The following is a 21842-nucleotide window of genomic DNA, read 5'->3' as shown; positions in this document are numbered from 1 at the left end:
TTTTCCTGCTTAACATATTCAAAAGTATTTACATGAATAAACAGCACCTGGCATAGAAATCACTTATATAGAAAAACAATTCTCATTTAAGACTATGAAAAATGTTTATAAGCAAAATTATTTATCTCTACTATAAAAATTATATCAACATATTCAATAACAACACTATCTACAAAAGTATCAGATAGTCATGTTAAACCCAGAAGAAAACTTCATTAAAACACGTCACTGCTTTATAAAGAAATAACAAAGATGTACTAGTTGTAATCAGAAAGGTATTGTTAGGGCGCCTGGGTGGTTCAGTCAGTTAAGCTTCTACCTTTGGCTCAGGTCCTGATCCCCAAGTCCTGGGATCGAGTCCCACACTGGGCTCCCCGCTCAACGGGGAGTCTGTTTCTCCCTCTGCCTCTCACCCTACTCTTGTGCTCTCTCTCTCTCAATCAAATAAAGAAAATCTTAAAAAAAAAACAAAAAACACAGTATTGTTAGGAATGGTCAGAATTTCTCTGCAGATATAAACCTGACAAACAGAAATATTTAACCTTTGCAAAAATCACATGATGTTATTATGATTATTTTCAACTTACAACTATGAAAACTGAATGTTAGATTAAGATCTGGAAGGGATAGTGCCACGACACAATGTCGTCTTCTCTCTCATAGTATTAATGGATTAATGCTGAAGTGATCCGGATTATAATCCAGAATCTACCACTGATTATCTCTGTACCTTTATTTAATAAGTGTCAAAGAAATCATATAACCAATGTGGCCCCATTTCATTACTCTAATGTTACAGTAAGAGTAAACTGAATGTTCCAAACTCGGACTCTTACGGGAGGCAAACAAATACGTGCATAAATGAAGTAGATTACATGGAGATTTCTTCAGTCTAGACAATGTATATCCTGTCTAAAAGTGCTCCTCAATGCTCAGCTCAAATCCATTTTTGTACCATGTTGCCAGTTCTTCAAGTATTTTTCAAAAGAAACATGAACTCTGCACATCTTTATAAAATCACCTAATTTGTAATTTAATGCAAATGTTCAAAAACACTGTGCAGATCAAACATATCAGGCCAAATTTAGCCCATTTTCTACTTTTAAACTAGTATCAGAGAGCCTCCCTTCCTTGAACTTGGACACAAACCACTTATTAAGCATCTACCAATACAAGAGCAACATAATAAATGAAAATTTATATATATTTGGCTATGGCTGGTAATTTTTGTCCTTTAAATGTAAGCACATTTACATATTTTGATATAAGAAATAAGCTAACAAAATTACGGTACTTTGGATTGAACCTTGCCTTCTCTTCCCAATTAAATGGAATATAGAACTTTATCTGCCACCTCAGAGTTTCAAAATTTAATCTGTTTATGTAACTCACAGATTCTTACTTCCTAATCTAGAGGTAACAGTTGGGCTTAACACATGTTCTAGCTTAAAATAAAGATTGTATTTCAGTCCCTCCTGTACTAAAGAAATAGGCAACAACTACAATAAAAAAAAGAATATTTTAAAAAGTAATATCTGAATGAAATTATGAGTAAACTATATTAGATAGTAATATTGGCAACATTAAACCAATTTAATTTGCCTTCTTCACTGGTTGCCTTGGTATTAAAAAAATAAACATTTTAATAGGCATTTAGGTAGAATTATACATATTCAAAATGTTTAATATTTATGTTTCTAATCCAATCATTTTCAAGTAAAATTTCACAAATAAAATTTGATTATTTACTTATGTTGCAAAGCACTGATCAAAAGAAAGATTTAATTATCGATAGAAGGAGTAAAACATATCAGTTAGTTTGTAGAAATAAAAGTATTTAATTGAGGGAACTTGGGAGAAGAGTTGATATGACATTAAAACGCTAGAGAAAAAGGGATGCCTGGGTGGCTCAGTGGGTTAAAGCCTCTGCCTTTGGCTCGGGTCATGATCCCGGGGTCCTGGGATCGAGCCCCACATCGGGCTCTCTGCTCAGCAGGGAGCCTGCTTCCCCCCTCCCCTCTCTCTGCCTGCCTCTCAGCCTCCTTGTGATCTCTGTCAAATAAATAAATAAATAAATCTTTTTAAAAATAAGTAAATAAAAATAAAACACTAGAGAAGAAGATCAAATAAGGAAGAGGAGAGTCAAGGAGTTGGATGACCCAAGGGCAGATTGGAGTTTAATCATGTAGAGTAGTGGTGCTTCCTTATGCTGATGACATCATACTGAGAAAAGCAATGTGTAAATGATGGGAATAGCAACTGCAGGAAGAGGAACACAGGCTCTAGCCAGTAAAGTTACCTTATATTAAGGAATATTTTGGATTTGACAAAAACAAAGGTAACAAAAGCAAAAATAAACCAGTGGACCAATGGACTACATCAAACTAAAAAGATTCTGCACAGTGAAGGAAACCATCAACAAAATGAAAAAGCAAGGTATCAATAGGTGAAAATATCTGCAATTCATATACCTGATAAGGGGTTACTATCCAAAATATATAAAAAACTCATATAACTCACATCAAAAAAAATCTGATTTAAAAATGGGCAGAGGATCTGATAGTCATTTTTCCAAAAAAAGACACACTGATGGCCAACTGGCACATGAAAAAATGCTCAGGATCACTAATTAGGGAAATGCAAATCAAAACCACCACCCTAACCCTAACCTCACACCTGTTGGAATAGCAATTATTGGTTACTACCAAAAAGACAAAATATATAACAAGTGTTGTCAAGGATATGGAAGAGAGAGAATCCTTTTGCACTGTTGGTAGGTATGTAAGTGCAACAACTATGGAAAATAGTATGACATATTCTCTAAAACTTAAAAAAAGAGGGGCACCTGGGTGGCTCAGTCTGTTCAGAGTCTGATCCTTGGTTTTGGCTCAGGTTATGGATTTGGGGTCTGGGATTGAGCCCCACCTTGTGTTCCACACTCAAGTGGAGTCTGCTTGGGATTCTCTCTCTTTCCCTCCGCTCCTCCCCTCTCCCCCTCACACAAACACATACAGGCATGCACGTGTGTATGATCGTTCACTCTCTCTCTCTCAAATAAATTTTTAAAAACTTTAAAAAGTTTATAAAAAAACTTAAAGATAGAACTACCTACCATATAACCTAGCAATTCCACTTCTTGATATTTAGCCAAAAAACCCCAAAAACATTAATTCAAAAAGATATATGTATCCCCATGTTCATTGCAGCATTATTTATAATAATGGATAAAGAAAATATGGTGTGTGTGTGTAAACACACACACGCACACACACAAAGGGATGTTATTCAGCCATAAAAACAATTAAATCATTCCATTTGCATCAACATATAGACTTTAAGGGTATTATGTTAGGTGAAATAAGTCAGACAGAGAAAAACCAATACTATATGACCTTACATATATGTGGAATCTCAAACAAAGAACTCATAGATACAAAGAATGATCAGGGTGGAGGCTGGGGGTAGATAAATTGGTGAGGGCAGACAAGAGTATAAACCTCTACTTTGAAGATGAGTAAGTTCTGAAGATAAAATATACAAAATGTTGATTGGATACTTTATTGTATATATGTAAATTGCTAAAAGAGATTTAAAAGTTCTCAGTACACACTAAAAATTATAACTATGTGAGTTGCTGTATGTGTCAATTGTGGTCATCATTTCACAATATATACATACATCAAATCATTACGTTTTATGCTTTAAACTAATACAATGTTAAGTCTCAATTATATCTCAGTAAAACTTGAATAAAAGCTTTGAAATTTAAAAAAGTAAAAATGACTGTATTGTCAGTTTTATACAGTGCAAAGCCATTACGTTCAAAATCAGTTAGACTTAAGTTTGAATCCTAACTCTATCACTGACTGGATGTGCATCCATCCACAAGTTATCTACCTCTCATCTGTTACACACTTAACAGGTAAAATAGTAAATAGAGTACTTTGAACAATACAAGGACCTTTAAAAAAGCAACTCAAAATGGTAGCTGCTATTATTGTGTCCTTTTCTACTTGGTATTATACAAATTTTTCTATGTTCAATATTTTTTTCATAAATGTCACTCATAAAACATTTACTATAAATTTTACGTAATAGCATATTACACTTATGATAGTGAACATTCAGATATCTGTAACATAGTTGCTAATGAGGCAAAGCCTCATTGGGTAGAACCCTAATCACCTAAACTGGAATTACTTAACAAGAATATCAGAACATATTCCAGAATACTGCAAAACTCAACCAAATTAAGTTTATCTGATTACTACAAGAGCAGAGTTGTTATTTTCTAATACTAACATCTGAAAACTTCATCAATGCCAAGAATATAGCCATTTTCCATTGAAATTATGTAAGAATAACATATATATGGCAATACCTATTGCTCTTCCAGGATATCTATGTGACAAGTGTTGCTGATTTTAATAGGGAAAGACATTGCAACATTCTATGAATTACATTTCCTGGCATATAACTAAGAGAATGTTGCTACCTGTGCATGGTAGAATTTTCCCTTCAAAATGAATAATCCAACTGAGCTCATTAAAAATAATTCAGACTCTAGTATCTAAATTTCCAAACTTCTCTAGGAAAATACATAAGTAGGATTAATCCATTCTTCTGCTACAATTTTTTTATAATTCCAAATGACTAGAAACCAAGTCATTGAGGATTTTGATATTCAAAATGCTCAATAACTTGGTTTCAACCTATCATAATCATCCTCACATTCCACCATAAATAAACCACTCAGCATACCTACTCTGTATTCTGCCAGAAAGCCATGCCTGATTGTGGATTAATGGCTTAATGGGTTAATCCATAAACACATCCTACACTTCCTTGCTTCTATCCCTATAAGCATGCCTGCTCTCTCATTCTATCATCACATCCCGCTCATCCTCTGAAATTCATGTATTTTTCAAGAACCATAAAAAACTTTTTTTTAAAAGATTTTATTCACTTATTTGTGTGAGAGAGAGAGAGAGAAAGAGAGCACACACAACCAGAGGAAGCAGCAGGCAGAGGAAGCAGGCTCCCTGAGCAGGAAGCCCAATGTGGGGCTTGATCCCAGGAGCCTGGGATCATGACCTGAGCCAAAGGCAGATGCTTAACTGACTGACTTTAGGCATCCCCTAAAAGACTTTTCCACAGAGTTCCGAAAGCCTTTGTAGCTGAAATTGATCATCCTTCCACAGAACTTTAATAGCATTTGCATTATATTTCCTTTCCGGTACACATAACAACTCTCAATCATAAACATTTAGGGATATTCTCATAAAAAGTATAACCATGATCATTTTTAATCCTAAAAGCTTAGAACAGTTCCTTGAATATAATAAATATTTGATATACTAATGAATTTTGTTTAATTGCATGCCCTACAATCATTAATTACTACCACCTCTTAACAAGAATGTAAAGAAAAGATTATAGTCACAAACATATGTCAACAAATGGCAACTAGATCAGCACAGAAAACTTCAGTGCATGAAATCAGTACTTCAACACAATGGATAACTGTTCACCCAATCAAATCTTCTTTTTAAAGATTTATTTATTTGAGAGAGAGAGAGAGAGAGAGACCAAGACCATATAACCAGCGGGAGGAGCAGAGGGAGAGAGAGCTGACTCCACACTGAGTGCAGAGCTTGTGACTGACATGAGGCTTAATCCCGGGACCCCGAGATCATGACGTGGTCAGACACTTAACTGACTCAGCCACCCAGGTGCCCCCACCAAATCAAATCTTTAAAAATTATGATAATGGCAGAAATACCAAGTATGAGCACTATAAGTACAACATTTCAAATAATAAAAAGAAACACTTCACTGATAACAACCAATATCCAAGAGAAATATTTAACAATGATACTGAGAAACTTATATCAAAATAAGTAATCATTTGCCAATATTAAGCAATTTCATGTAATTCATTCTTCTAATATGAATAAAAGTTTTTCACATGCATGCAGTTGCACAGAATGGATATTTTGAAAGGCTAGAAATTTTAAAAATTAATTGCAAAAGCAATCAATATTACATAATCATAAAAGATACACTTTGTAGAAATGATCTGGTTGGACACATGTTTAAGTAATTATAATCCAGCAGAGTAAAACTCCAAAACTTCTGTGTCACTACTGTCATTCATTCATAAAATAATTACTGCCCACCCAAGGATGTAGAAATAAACCTTCCCTCATTGGGGTGGTACTCCACAGTCTCAAACAATTGTGTGACCTCTCCTACCTCTCTTCTGCTACAAGTGAACACCTGCTTTCTGCTAAGGTTCATGGAACCCACTTCCCCCTGCTGTTAATGTACAGCTCTACACCTGGCAAAGAATGCACAGGAAATCCTCAGAAAGACTTTTGCCCCTACCCCAACAGCTTGCTCCTTTTTTGCCCCGTTCCACATATTCTAGCTGTTTCAAGCTGCCCTGAATTTCTGATCTCAACATCCTCAGCTCAGCTGCCTCCACAGCTAAAATATGTGGAAGTATTTTTATTGGTCTCAGTCAGATCTCAAGGGTGAATACCAAGCTCATTAAATATATTCCTACTCTCAATGATCTCAGGCCTGTGCTGGTATTGACAAGTGTCAAAAACAGATGTTTTGTATATTTTGCCCATTTTTATAATTATTTACAGTAGTCCAACATATTCAGTACCAGTATTCCAACATGGACAAAATCAGAAATCAGGCTGACTATTTTCTGAAATTAATTAATTAAGCAAACACAGTTTTACTTCTTGTCTTTTTATTTTAGCCATAGGTGTAAAGTAATATCTAATTGTAGTTTTGATTTGCATTTCCCTAATGATTAGTGATGTTGAAAATCTTCTCACATGTCTGTTGGCCATCTGGATGTCTTCTTTGAAAAAAATGTCTATTCAGGTCCTCTGCCCATTTTTTAATTGGACTTTTTTTTTTTTTTTTAGAGCTCAGTTGCATGAGTTCCTTATATATTTTGGATATTAACCTCTTATCGGTGATATCATTTGTGAATATCTCCTCTTGTTCAGTAGGTTACCTTTTCATTTTGTGAGTGGTTTCCTTCCTTCATTGTGCAAAAACTTTCTATTTTGATGCAGTCCTAATAGTTTTTTTCGCTTTTGTTTCCTTTGCCTTAGGAGACATATCTAGAAAAATGTTGTAAATGCCAATGTCAGAGAAAATACTGCTTGTGTACTTTCCAAGGATTTTTATGGTTTTCAGGACTCACATTTAGGTCCTTACTCGAATTTGAGTTTTTGAGTTTATTTTCAGCCACTGCAGAAAACAAATATGGAGGGTCCTCAAAAAATTAAAAATAGGAATACCCCATAATCTAGTAATCTCACTACTGGACATCTACCTAAAGAAAATGAAAACACTAATTTGGAACGATATATGCACCCCCTATGTTTACTGAGCATTATTTATAACAGCCAAGATATGGAAGATAATGGTTGCTAGAGGGGAGCAGGATAGAGAGGATGGGCAAAATGGGTAAAGGGGACTACAGATACAAGCTTCCAGTTATGGAATGAGTAAGTCACAGGAAGAAAAGGCACAGCATTAAGAATACAGTCAATGAGGGGCACCTGGGTGGCCCAGTGGTTTAAAGCCTCTGCCTTCGGCTCAGGTCATGGTCCCAGGGTCCTGGGATCAAACCCCACATCGGGCTCTCTACTCAGCAGGGAGCCTGCTTTTCCCTCTCTCTCCGCCTGCCTCTCTGCCTACTTGTAATCTCTGTCTGATAAATAAATAAATAAAATCTTTAAAAAAAAAAAGAATATAGTCAATGATATTATAATAGTGATATATGGTGACAAAAAGCTACAGTTGTATTGAACATAGCATAATGTATAAACTTGTCAAATCACTATGCTATACACCTAAAATGTACATAACGTGTCAACTCTACTCAAAAATTTAATTAAGAAATTTTGTAATTAGATTGGTTTTAAAAGATTGTTTTGCAAATTCTAATTGTCATCCCCACAGGAAAAAAAAAAAAAATCAAAGATTAGATGCTTCACGAGCCTGACTGAACTGGCTTTAAAGCTATCTTTCTCTATGAAGCATTTCTCAGTTCCTACAATCAGAATCCTTTTCCATGATCCCAATGGACTTACTGTTCTCAGATTATATCATGATTATAAATTCAACCAACTTTACTTTTTAACTTTTTGTATGTTTTTCTTCCTTATACGGTTAAAAGTTCCTTAAAGGTAATTTACAGCTTTGCATGTTCCATAATGCCTGTAACAGTGCTCCATGCATAGAAATGCCTTAACAAATGTTCTCTGAATCTTAAAGTTTTATAAGGAAATTCATCCAAATAGAATCCTTTCAGTTTTTCCTCTAGTTATTTTAAAGCTACTTTAAATGACTTTTCCTTATTCAGGGAAAATTCAGAATTTAAAATAAAATTATCCATTCCTCTTTTTTTTTTTAAACACTTTGGCATTTTTATTTTCTAATCTCTTTTTGACAAAATACATCCACTTTATATTTAATTGCACTCATACTTTTAAGACTAAAAATATATTACCCGTATTTCTTCCTTGATTTTGGTCTTCTTTCTGGATTCAATTCAATCACAAACTTTTGTTTTCTACCATTGCTTAAAACCTACCACTTCTCAGTTCTTATTTCTTTAAATATCTTTCTTTGGCTCTTTTTTGCTTCTTTCTGCTTTTTTGTGCCCTTTCCTTTACTTAACAACATGTATAAGAGAGTTGGTTGCTTTGAGAAACACAGCAACCATTAAGTACGACTATGAAATCACCAGTGTTATTCACCACACACTGAACTTAAGCAATAAAATCTTTTTTCAGCTGAAAGTCTTATACCAGTAATTACTAATATAATTCGTTCTTAAAATCTTCAATGAATTTAAGTGAAAAGTACTAGAAAACATTGAAGATATCACTCTGTTTAGCTCATGGTTACTATTATTTTTAAAACAATGTCTGAAACAGGTCATTAATTCTTCCTATCTTCTTTTATATGTCTATCTTGCTTAAGAACTCAGAATACCTGCTTTCTAAAAATAATGACTGAAATACTGACAAATGTATTGTTAAATACCGTAATTAGCTTTTCCACATTGGCATTTTAACAATTCTGAAATATATGTACATTCTACTGTCTGGAATAAAACCTTTATTTTCATTTTGTTCCTATTACTTACAATGGAATAAATGATATTTAATATATTCTCTGGGAAATCATAAAATCTTTTTGGGAAATACAATGTAGTAAGTATAATAAAACATATTCTTATTTAAATAATGACTGGCCTTAAGTTTCTCAGTTTACAATGCAAATAACATATTCCCTACTTTGGTTTGTAGAAGCAAAACAACCTTACATCATAATTAACTAAATATAACATTTTTAGTTTTTTTTTAATTATGATGCAATTTAAATGACTATAAAGATAATCTATTATTAAAATATGATAATTTTCTTATATTTACTCCATTTTTGGTATTTAGATTACTTCCAGCATTTCAAAATTATATATTAAGGCATAATAAGCATGCTTATGCATAAATATCATTACTCACTAAATTATTCCTTGAAGGATTTTCAGAAGCACAATTGTTATATAAATGGTATGAATAGGATGGGGATGAGAATGAGGAGTGACTGCCAATAGGCATGTTGGGTGACAGAAATCTTCTAAAATTGGATTGTGGTGATGTCTGTACAACTCCGTAAGTTACTTAAAATAATTTATTTGTATACTTAAAGGAGTGAATTATATGATATGTAAATTACATTTCAATAAAGTTATTATAATTTTTTAAAAGAAAAAAGAGAGTAGGGACATTTTCCAAACAGACATTGAGAGACATGGAATGAGACAGGAAAATATAACCCATACATATGGGAAAAAGCAGGCAACAGAAACTGCCAGTGAGAGCAAACAGATGTCAGATTTAACAGAAAAAGACCCAAAGTAGCCAATAAAAATACATTCTAAAAACTAAAAGGAAACTGTAATTAGAGAAGTAAATGTAGGTATGGTGACAATATCATATTAAATAGAGACTATCAGGGAGCCTGGGTGGCCCAGTCAGTTATGCGTCTGACTCCTGGTTTTGGCTCAGGTCTGATCTCAGGGTCATGAGATCAAGCCCCACATGGGGCTCAGCATGGACTCTGCTTGAGTTTCTCTTCCTTTGCCCCTGCCCCTACTCTCACTCTCACTCTCTCTCTCACTCATTCACTGAAATAAGTAAATAAATCTTTGAAAAAGTTATTAAATAGAGAATATCAATTAAGAGAGTAATACTATAAAAAGAATCCAAATGGAAATTCTAGAGCTGAAAAGTATAAGTGAATTTTCAATTCAGAAAATTTTTCTATAGATGCTCAACAAAAGATCTGAAGAAGCAGAGGACAGAATTAGCACGCATGAAAATAAATTAATAAAGCTTATGTAATCCAAAAACCAAAAAGAAAAAAAGAGTAAAGAAAAATTACTGGAGCCTCAGAGAAATGTGGGAAACAACCAAATATACCAACATATGCAGAATGGGAATAGCAGAAGTAAAGAAGAAAGAAAAAAGAGGAAAGTATTCAAAAACTTAATGAACTGAGAACTTCCCCAATTTTTGGAAAACACTAATTTGCACATTCAAGAAGCCCATGAACTCAAAGAAAAATAAAAGCAAAGAAACCTACAAACAGAAAAATCATAGTAAAAGTGCTGGAAGCCAAAGACAGGGAGACAATAGCAGCATGAGAAAAATGACTCTTCACCTATAAGATCAAAAGCTGACTTCAAAAGTTGACTTCACTTATAAGATCAAAAGTTGGCTCAGTGGATTAAAGCCTCTGCCTTTGGCTCAGGTCATGGTCCCAGGGTCCTGGGATGGAGCCCTGAGTCGGGCTCTCTGCTCAGCGGGGAGCCTGCTTCCTCCTGCCTGCCTGCTTCCTCTCTGCCTGCCTCTCTGCCTGTCTCTCTGCCTACTCGTGATCTCTGTCTGTTAAATAAAGAAATAAAAGCTTTGGGGAAAAAAAAAAAAAAAAAGGTTGCCTACGCACCTAAAAAAATGGAGGCCGGAACACAGTGAAATAAAACATTCAAAGTGTTCAAAGAAAACCTTTCAACCAAGAATTTACATCCAGAAAAGCTATCTGAAAGCAAAATGAAATACATTCACAAAAAAATAAAAACTGAGATAATTTGTTGCTGACTCACCCTACAAAAAATAACAAAGTCCTTCAAACGAAAAGAAACCCCCAAAATAATTTGACTACACACACACACACAGAATGACATATATAAAAGATAAGTAAATCAAACATGTATAATCAGGTCTCTGAAAAGGAAAACCAAAGTAAGGAAACACAAATACTAAACAATGTAAGAAAAAATTTTTGAAATATAAAAAGATGCAAAACTACATACTGAAAGTACACACCACTCATCTGAGAAATCAACTCCAAATGACCAAGACATATCTAGCAAAATTACTAGATATAAAGAAAAAAAAATCCTTTGAACACATAGGCAAAAAGAACAAGTGTCCTATAACAGAAAGGATACTAAAACTGTCATCAGACTTTCAACAAAACATTTTAATCCAGAAGAAAATTAGGAACATACTTAAAGACATTCAAAGAAATGTTAGTCAAGGATTTTATAAGCAGGCAAATGCCTTTCAAGTGTAAATACCCCTAACAAACTAATAATGAAATGCAGTTTTTAAGAAATACTATTCCCTGGGGTGCCTGGGTGGCTCAGTGGGTTAAGCCTCTGCCTTCAGCTCAGATCATGATCTCAGGGTCCTGGGATGGAGCTCCAAGCATCAGGCTCTCTGCTCAGCGGGGAGCCTGCTTCCCCCTCTCTCTCTGCCTGCCTCTCTGCCTACTTGTGATCTCTCTCTGTCAAATAAATAAATAAAATCAGAAAAAAAAAGAAAGAAATACTATTCCCATTAGCCCTTCTAGAGAAACACACTACAGAATGAGCTTCAGATAGCCAAAATACATCAATATAAGCAGTATGATGAAACTTAAATATGTAAGTACTCATAGGACTACAATTAAAGAATGTTTAAAATTCAGAATAGTAATGTAATAACTACATATACTCATAGCGTAGATCATACCATGTATTAGTCTGCTAGGTAGGGCTGCCACAACAAAGTACCAAAGTCAGGTAGTTTAAACAACAAAAATTTATTTTCTTACAATTCTGGGGGCTAGAAGTCTAAAATCAAGATGTCAACAGACTTGGTTCCTTCTGGAACCTCTTCTCTTCCCTGTATCTTCATATAAATTTCCCTCTGTGCATGTTTGTATCTTAATTTCCTCTTATAAGGATACCATTCATATTAAATTAAGACCCACTTTAATAGCCTCACTTAAGTTTAATTACCTCTTTAAAGACCCTATCTCCAAATATCACATTCTAAGCTACTAGGATCTAGGACTTCAGAATAAAAATTTAAGGGAAATACAACTCAGCCTATAACATATTTAAACTATTAAGAAATGGCAAGGAAAATGAAGAGAATATATGAAAAAAAAAAAAGAACCATTTTCCATAATAATGTCAGTAGAGTAATACTGGTAGTGCTGTTCAGAGACTGTTATATGTGTAACTACGGGCTTTCCTAATCCTATTATCCTCTGTACATTTGACAACTAGTATTCTCAATATAGAAAAGAGATATAGATATAGATGTAACTTAGAGAAGGTCAAATTAAAACACAGCAAAGTCCTCAATTTCACACTAATAGAAACTAAGGATTCATAGAATAATGGCTGATTCCAGGATTGAAAACAACAAAATGTTCAAGATGAGTCTGAAATCTTGTCATGGGAAATAGCAAGGAATCTATTGAAGACTACAGGGTCAGGTCAAAGGACTAAGGAACCAACTTAAAGGTGGGACAATTTTAATTTCAAAAAGGACAATAACTGATATAGATTAAAATATTTCAAATACATTTAAATCGATTAGTTTATAATGAAATTTTAAAAACAGTTAATTCAAGATCTTTGAAAATGAAGAAATGGCATTGGGTTATACATTTCCCCTCCTGACCACTAGGAAGCATTATTAGATTGAGTTGGTAGAGTAAAAACATGTTAGTATACACAAAATGATCCAATAATTGAATAAGAACCTTGTAAGAATTATAGATTTAAATTTAGGACCAGTAAGTAAAAATTATCTGAACTGGATAATAAAATAAGTCTAAAGGCATTGGTGCGGTGAGATAGGACCAGGTCACTGGAAAACACTTTTCTCACCATTCATTGATATTCTAGTATTTTAAGTATAGTATGGCTTTAAGGTAATATACCTGATATATTTTAAGATTTTATTTATTTATTTATTTATTTATTTGAGAGAAAGAGAGGACTTGAGAGAGAAAGAGAAAGAGAGTGCATATGAGAGGGATAAGCAGACTTCCCACTGAGCAGGGAGCCCAAGGCCAGGCTCAATCCCAGGGCCCTGGGTTCATGACCTAAGCTGAAGGCAGATGCTTAACCAACTGAGCCACCCAAACACCCCACCCCTGATACTATAAAGCAAATATTACTAAACAAATATAATCACAAGTCGTATATTTTCCAAAAGAATTACCTTAGAAATACACATAATAGAATGTCTATTGCTCAAAACATTCCTTTTATCTAGGATTTTTTTTAAGGTTTTATTTATTTATTTGACAGTCAGAGATCACAAGTAGGCAGAGAGGCAGGCAGAGAGAATGGGGGTGAAGCAGGTTCCCCAACGAACAGAGAGACCGATGCGGGGCTCGATCCCAGGACCCTGGGATCATGCCCTGAGCTGAAGGCAGAGGCTTTAACCCACTGAGCCACCCAGGCGCACCCCGCCTTTTATCTAGGATTTGTAAAAACATTTTCAAAATCTACAACATTTTTAAAGAACTTTATTAACAGGTGTTTGCAGTTTGTTCAGTTTTTTGGAAAAAAAAATAAGTTGTAAACATTTATTATAAATTAAAAATGAGGTTCTTAAAAATCTCAACTTTTTCAGACATGAGACAATTTAAAAACTTTTGTAACTGTAGTGAAGAAAACCAGGCTTTAAAAAAAAAAAAAAATTTGCCATTACCAAAAAAGAGACATCTTTAGGTAAAGATAATAAGAATTCCAGTCTTGGGGCGCCTGGGTGGCTCAGTGGGTTAAGCCACTGCCTTCGGCTCAGGTCATGATCTCAGGGTTCTGGGATCGAGTCCCACATCAGGCTCCCTGCTCAGCAGGGAGCCTGCTTCCCCCTCTCTCTCTGCCTGCCTCTCTGCCTACTTGTGATCTCTGTCAAATAAATAAATAAAATCTTAAAAAAAAAAAAAAATTCCAGTCTGCAGAGATAATGGAGAAAGTTTAACTATCTGGTCAATGAACAAAAATCAAGCATTTCAGCTCCAATCTTCTGTTATTTTTCATTGTAGAAACGTCATATTCACATCCTCTTTTTGGATGATCAAACCAATGGGGGATGATGGCAGAGACAGTAAGCTTGCAGTTACTCAGCCCTACCCTGTACAGCCTTGGTAAGGGTCCACTGGTGGACCAGCAACTTTGTCTCTTTGCCTTCTTGTCACTTAGGGCTTTCTGGGCTTCTGTGTTCTGGTAGTTGAAGTTGAAGTTGAAGGAGTTGAAGTTGAAGTTGAAGGAGGCTGCTGACCTTGGGTCTCATCTCCTTGGTTCTCCTTATCTCTTTCACTGCCATCTTCTCTAGTCTCTCTTTGGCAAGGAGAGCCCCTGTAGAATGGTCCTTTATAACCCCAATGCATATTCTGTCTCACTGGTCAACCCTGCTCTCCTGCACCCTGGTTGTCAGCACCCTCCATCACTTCTCCCTGTACAGGAAGGTTGGAATACTGTGGTCAACATACATAAGGTCTCCCCAGGTAGTAAAGTAAGCACCGTGGCCTGTATTAGGTCCTGGCCTTCAGGAGTACTTTCTGATCCTGCATTCTTTTCCCCATTCTCACTATTCTGGAAATTCTACTGGTAATTGCGTGGAGGCCCCTGCAATGTGGATAGTGTCTATAATTTAGCAAGTTACAGTCCGCCACACATTTGCCTTTCACTGGAAATCTACCAGGACCTGTAACATTTGCTGCCTCTGCATCCTTTTTATCCTTTCAACGATATCAAACTCGACAGCCTTTTTATCTTCTACACTGCAAAGGTACTTCCTAGTGTACAAATACATATTCTCTGGTGTCATTCCTGTTGATTAAATCATATCTGTTTCTTTCACTGAACCATTTCATTGTTCCCCAAAACTTCCTTGTGATGAACTTGACCCTTCAGGCACTGCCAATATGAGGCTGCCCTTGCTGCCGCTCACTTAGAGGCTAGATGCTGGCCTCACTGCTCAAGGTTGCAGTGATGGTGAGTAGGGCCAGAAGCAGCAGTGGTTGTTCCTGGAGGGGAGAAAGTGGAAGGAGAGCTGCTCAGGGCTCTCTGGGATCTGCTCTCCACTTCCACTATCAATCAAACATTACAGCATTTTAAATTATATTTTTGAAAGCAAACTGTCATCCTCAAGGGATGGATTTAATTTTTGGAAAAGGAAAAGCAACTTGAAGCCATGTCTGATGAATTAATAGGTATCACAAAACCATCTATTATCAAAAATATAGCATAGCTCTAAAGTAATGAGAACTGTTTTTTTGTGTCACTTAAAAACTGACCTTTCAAAAGCAATTCCAAAAGAACTGCAAATAACTTGAGAAATGGTAACATACATTGAATATGTTCATATCACCCTAAAGATACTGACTAAAAAAAGCTTCACTATTTTGCAGAGAAGGTACATAACCATGTTCATATGCACATGAGTACATATTACTCAAATGTTTTCCTATAAAATATTTACAAATATATTGAACATAAATAAATGTATAGTACAGTAAAAGCAAATAATCAGGAGACCAGAAAAAAACAGCTACATATAAACAGTTCTTCAAAAGGACAAAATGATGGAAATGGGAGTTACAGAATATTACAGAGGCAGAGAGGTAAAGCCTTCTCATACAATGTATTAGAAAGATACAAGCAAAACTAAATAACTATACTTTCAATCATAAATTAATGTTTCTCTTTCAATTCTGAAAAAATACTACTGTCTGTATTAAACAAAAGGACTTTCACCCACTTCAGCTAACATAAGGTGTGATAATCAATAGCAATAGCCATTTCTCAGTCCTGAATTTACTCAGCCTGTCGGCAGCATTTGATAATTAATCACTTCTTCTTCTTTTAAAAACATCCAGGACAACACTCTCCTTCATTTTCCTCTTACTCCCTTGCTCTCCCTCTAATTTCCCCTTACTAGGTCCTTCTCATCTCCACAACCTGCAAATTTTGGCTTTTCCAAGGACTTATTACTCAGTCATCTTTTACCTCTGAACTCACTTCATTGGTATCAAAATCCAGTCTCAGAGCTTTAAATCCTGTTTATACCCTACCAATGCTAAAGTTCCATCTCCAACCTAGACTTCTCCCCAGACTCCAGGCTTACATCACTTCTCCAATTAGATGTCTAACTGGCATCTCAAACATCGTATATCTATAAACAAACCTTGACTTTTCTCCCCAAAATTTAGTCTTTCCAAATCTTTCCTATCTCAGTAAATAAAAAGCCCATCAATTCAGTTGTTCAGGCAAAAATAATTGGGTCACCTTAGAATCTTTTCTTGCACCTTTAGTCCACATTCACAGGGACAGAAAATCCTCCTAGATTTACCTCCAAATTTTATGCAAAAGCCGACCTCTTACAGTATTACTTTAGGTATGGCTTATCAAAACTCCAAACAAGTTCCATTACTTTCTGTTGCTATCAGCCTTGTCTAAACCCCTCTATCCTAGTCACAGTGAAACACAATCAGTGTTTGTTAATCTATCAAGTAAGATCCTATTTTTTTAAAGATTTTATTTATTTATTTGACAGAGAGAGAGGGAACGCAAGCAGGCGGAGTGGGAGAGGAAGAAGCAGGCTCCCCTGCCGAGCAGGGAGCCCAATGTGGGGCTTGATCCCATGACCTGAGCCCAAGGCAGATGCCCAATGACTGGGTTGACAGGTTCTGCTCCCACTCTGTGGTTTCCCTGACTTTATTTTCCTTGGAGTTTACAAAGTTCCTTCAATCTATAAATATAAGTTTGTTTTTGTTTTTGTCTTTGTTTTTAATGAAATTTGGGAAGTTTTCTACCATTATTTCCTCCTATATTTTTTCTGGCCCCTTTTCTTATACATTGCATATGACATTTTAAACCACCCCATACATCTCTATGGTTTTCTTCTTTCCCCCCTAATCTTTTCTTTTTCTTCTAATGGTTCTGTCAACCTATATCCAAGTTTATTTCTCTATCATATTAATTTTGCTAATAATAAACCTATACAGTGAATTTTTTTTAACTTCAGATGTATTTTCAGTTCTAAAATTTCCACTTCTTAAAAATTTTGTGGCTGATTATTCCCAGTTCATTACAAGCAAAATTTTTTTAACCTCACTAGTTATAATAGCTCCCTAAAAGTGCTCATGTAATAATTCCATGATTCTGGGTTACCTGGTAGTTGGTGTGTGCTGATTTTCCCTTTCCTTGAAAATACATCACATTTTCCTAGCCTTTCATAGGATGAGAAATTTTGGATTATATATATGCTGGACATGGTGAAAATTATTCCATAGAGACAATATTGTTCTGAAAAGCATTTCTGTTTTTGTTTCGTCCGATCATTTTCTTGCCTAGATACAATTACTGACTGTCATACCTCTTATGTGTGGTATCTCAGGTCTCAGTTCAGTTCTTGAAGCCTTATTTATAATCTATTATCAGTATGTCATGATCATCACAGTTTCAGGGGCTGGCCAGAGATTCAAGCTGAGTTTTTTAAATACAGAATTCAGATTCTTCTCTGGTTGTCTCTTTTCTGGGGTCGCCCATTACTCCATGGGATGTTGATTGGCCAAGTACTTTTTAACCTTAATTTTCCTGGCCAGAAAGTTTCTCAATCAAAGTAAAAAATGGGGAATTCAGCCCATTCTGATCACCTGTTTCATGTTTTAACACCTCTCTAAAACCTGGCTGCATTTACTCAGTTTTTAGAGCCTCACATAGTTCTTTATATAACATGCAGAAAGTGATTATTGTGGGAATATTACTTTCTTAGGAGTTTGCCTATCCAAGCAAGTATCAGAAACCCTCCAAAGTGATTTTTTTAATGATTTTTATTTATTTATTTGAGAGAGTGAGAGACAGATAGAGAGAGAGAGAGAGAATGCACACATAAGCAGGGGGGAGAAGCAGAAGGAGAGGGAGAAGCAGACTCCCTGCTGAGCAGGGAGCCCAGTGATGTGGGGCTCGATACCAGGACCTTGGGATCGTGACCTGAGCCGAAGGTAGACACTTAACCAACTGAGCCACCACTCAGGCACTCCTCCAAAGTGATTTTTAACTAACTAACTAACTAACTATGTACTTTTTTTCCTGTATCAGTTAGATCTTTATCATAATATAATAAACTGATAAAGAATCACTATGCTATCATTTTATTGAATGATAAATCACTATGCTATCATTTTATTGAATGAATTATTAAGCATTCGTTGAACTGCTTAATAATTAGGAAATGTACAATAACAATTATAAAATATCAGAACTTTAAAATCTGTTTTGCAAACTTATGTCAAAAAGCCACTGTATAAGATACTTGTAGACACTGAATAACCACATCAAATAGAGCTTAACTCAGAGTAAATTTTTCCATACTAGACAAAATTACAGTGAGAAATTTTTTTGTTTTACAAACAAAATAATGTCCTCAAACTATATATACTATACAGCCTGTCCCATGTAATTTTGACTTGTTGACCATTGGAGTTTTAGGTAATTTTCTTTCTGTGAAATGTCTGGTTTTGAGCAATATAGGAATAATACCAACTGATGATCATACTTATTAGAAGCTCCAAATAACTCGCATCAATGAATATAAATACATTATTATATAACAATAATTCTAGCTTTGTTTGTGATTTAAGCCAAATGTCAACTGATTATTATATCCTAAACACCATAAAAACTCCACTGCAACTTTCTACCCTTCAACTCACAGGAAGTGACTTTGACTCCTATTTTACCCAAGAAAATTGAGATCATTATGTGTGAACCACTCAGCTTTTTCTTTGTCATAACACAATCTGATCTTCATTTGTATCCTCTCCTCTTTCCTTTCATTCTCTGAATTTCTAGAAAACAACTTCAATGTCAAAAATTTTTACAGATGCCTGTCCTGATTATAATTCTACTTTAGTATTTACAAATTGAGAAAATACATATACACCCATGGATTTACAGTCTATTTCCATTAATAACACTGGGCTCAGGGGGCACCTAGGTGGCAGAGTCATATGAGCATCAACTCTTGGTTTCGATTCAGGTCGTGATCTCAGGGTTGTGAGATTGAGCCCCATGGGCTCCATGCTCAGCAAGGTCTTGGCGTGGGACTCTCTCTCCCTCTGCGTCTCTCCAACCCCCCACTCTAAAATAAATAAATCTTTTTTTTTTAAGATTTTATTTATTTATTTGACAGAGAGAGAGATCACAAGTAGAGACAGAGGGAAGCAGGCTCCCTGCCGAGCAAAGACCCCGATATGGGGCTCGATCCCAGAACTCTAGGAGTCATGACCTGAGCTGAAGGCAGAGGCTTTAACCCACTGAGCCACCAGGTGCCCCTAAAATAAATAAATCTTTAAAAACCAAACCAAACCAAACCAAGGGGTTCGGTGGGCTATACCCATAGGTTGGAAACTTGCAAAGGTTAATGAAATACTTTTTTATGCAATGCCCAAAATTTCAAGGTACTTTCTTTTGAAAGTCCTGATTTGATATAGGTACTCTATTGTCTATGTTAGGATGCTTGGAATACATTCTCTACCACTTGAGTATTTGTGTACAGAACATAGTGACACAGGGTTACTACTCATTTCCACTTCTGTTGTAAAAGACTATGATGAGAAAGAGCCATGTGACAAATTACTAAGTCTGCAAAGTGGTTCAAGACAATGTTTGCTCCTTTCCAAATAAGAGAATTACATAACTTGTTTATATTTAGTCCTTTTCCTTTTTCCTGCCAGGAAGCTCCCATCATTTCTAAAATTTCACTATAATCATCATATTGGATTTATAGTTTACAAAACTGATTTTTTTTAAATTTGTTTCTTAATTATGCATCATTGATTTGATTCACTTAGTATCATTCTGGCAGTACTTGAAAAAAACCACTTCAAATATTTTAGGCCAAGCCAAAGAATAACAAAAGGAGGCAGAAAGAACATTAATCTAAAAATCTGAATTACAAGGTGCCTTGTTAGTACAGTAGGTAGCGTGTCAGTCTCATAAAAATCTGAATTACAGAAACATTCCCTAGCAAAGTCAACACATGGCAGAACCATGACGAAACCAAAGGAATGACAGAATAAAAAGTGCTGTATAAGCACAAAGTCGTTTCTAGGGATAGTAAAATAAATGATATGGAACAAGATCGTAGCAAATATTTTCACACTGACACAAAAATAACAGCATTATTGTCATTTAACATTACTCTGGTTATTTTATAAACACCAGGAACAGAATTATTTTTGTACCCCTTTTTTCATAATACAATCTTCATAATGATTATTTGAACACTGTTTTTAAGAAAACAGCTCTTCCGTGCAAGACATAAACTTCTTCAAAATTATAAATACTTTGACTTACACCCCATAATTTTCTCTCAGCTCCTAAAAGTTTGGGATGTCACAGCTCCTAATGTGATTTAAATAAAACTCTTATTTCTTATTATTACAGGTGTACTGTACATTAAAAACTAATTTATATATATGAATGCAGTATCTTGCCTAATTAAGTCTTCATTTTGAAAGTTAAAAAACAGGAAGAATATGATAAATCATATTAAATAATTGATTTTGCAAAATTCAGATACTCACTACTATACTGACCTTCTCCGCCTATTGTTAAGGACGAACAAAAGTAAAAACTAAAACTGAATTAATTTCAGTCACATGTAATTTTATACCATTTTCCTCTTAAATCTTTATTCTTTCCAAATTATCTCTAATTTGAACAGTAACAGTCATTTCATTTGTTCATTCTGTATTTCAAAATTTGAGATTTTAAATTCCACATTAAGCAATATGGTTTTATAAAATTTAGTATTTCAGAATTATGTTAACAAAAGCCATGGCTTTAATATTAGAAAATATTCTAAAGAATTTTAAAACTTCATAAAAAGAAAGTAGTGAAACTGGGTATTTACCCTAAAGATACAAACGTAGTGATCCGAAGGGGCACGTGCACCCGAATGATTATAGCAGCAATGTCTACAATAGCCAAACTATGGAAAGAACCTAGATGTCCATCACCAGACGAATGGATAAAGAAGATGTGGTATATATATACAATGGAATACTATGCAGCCATCAAAAGAAATGAAATCTTGCCATTTGCAACAACATGGATGGAACTAGAGGGTATCATGCTTAGCGAAATAAGTCAATCGGAGAAAGACAACTATCATATGATCTCCCTGATATGAGGGAGAGGAGATGCAACATGGGGGGTTAATGTGGTAGGAGAAGAGTAAATGAAACAAGATGGGATTGGGAGGGAGACAAACCATAAGTGACTCTTAATCTCACAAAACAAACTGAGGGTTGATGGGGGGCAGGGGGTTGGGGGGGTGGGGTTATGGACATTGGGGAGGGTATGTGCTATGGTGAGTGCTGTGAAGTGTGTAAACCTGGCGATTCACCGACTTGTACCCCTGGGGATAAAAATA

The 21842-nt window shown here is 35.2% G+C and overlaps 1 protein-coding gene and 1 pseudogene across 13 annotated transcripts in view; both read right to left on the bottom strand.

The window, feature by feature from the left end:
- NBEA (neurobeachin) overlaps positions 1-21842 on the bottom strand; it is a 664613-nt gene that overhangs the window by 545666 nt on the left and 97105 nt on the right. The window lies entirely within an intron of this gene.
- On the bottom strand, positions 14517-16567 carry LOC116880748 (annotated as a pseudogene).

This window comes from Lontra canadensis, unplaced genomic scaffold (genome assembly GCF_010015895.1).
Source record: "Lontra canadensis isolate GAN:19392208 unplaced genomic scaffold, GSC_riverotter_1.0 scaffold67, whole genome shotgun sequence".
Classification (NCBI taxonomy): Eukaryota; Metazoa; Chordata; class Mammalia; order Carnivora; family Mustelidae; genus Lontra; species Lontra canadensis.
Note: the sequence above shows the minus strand (reverse complement) of the source record. Positions and strands in the feature narration are given on the sequence as shown.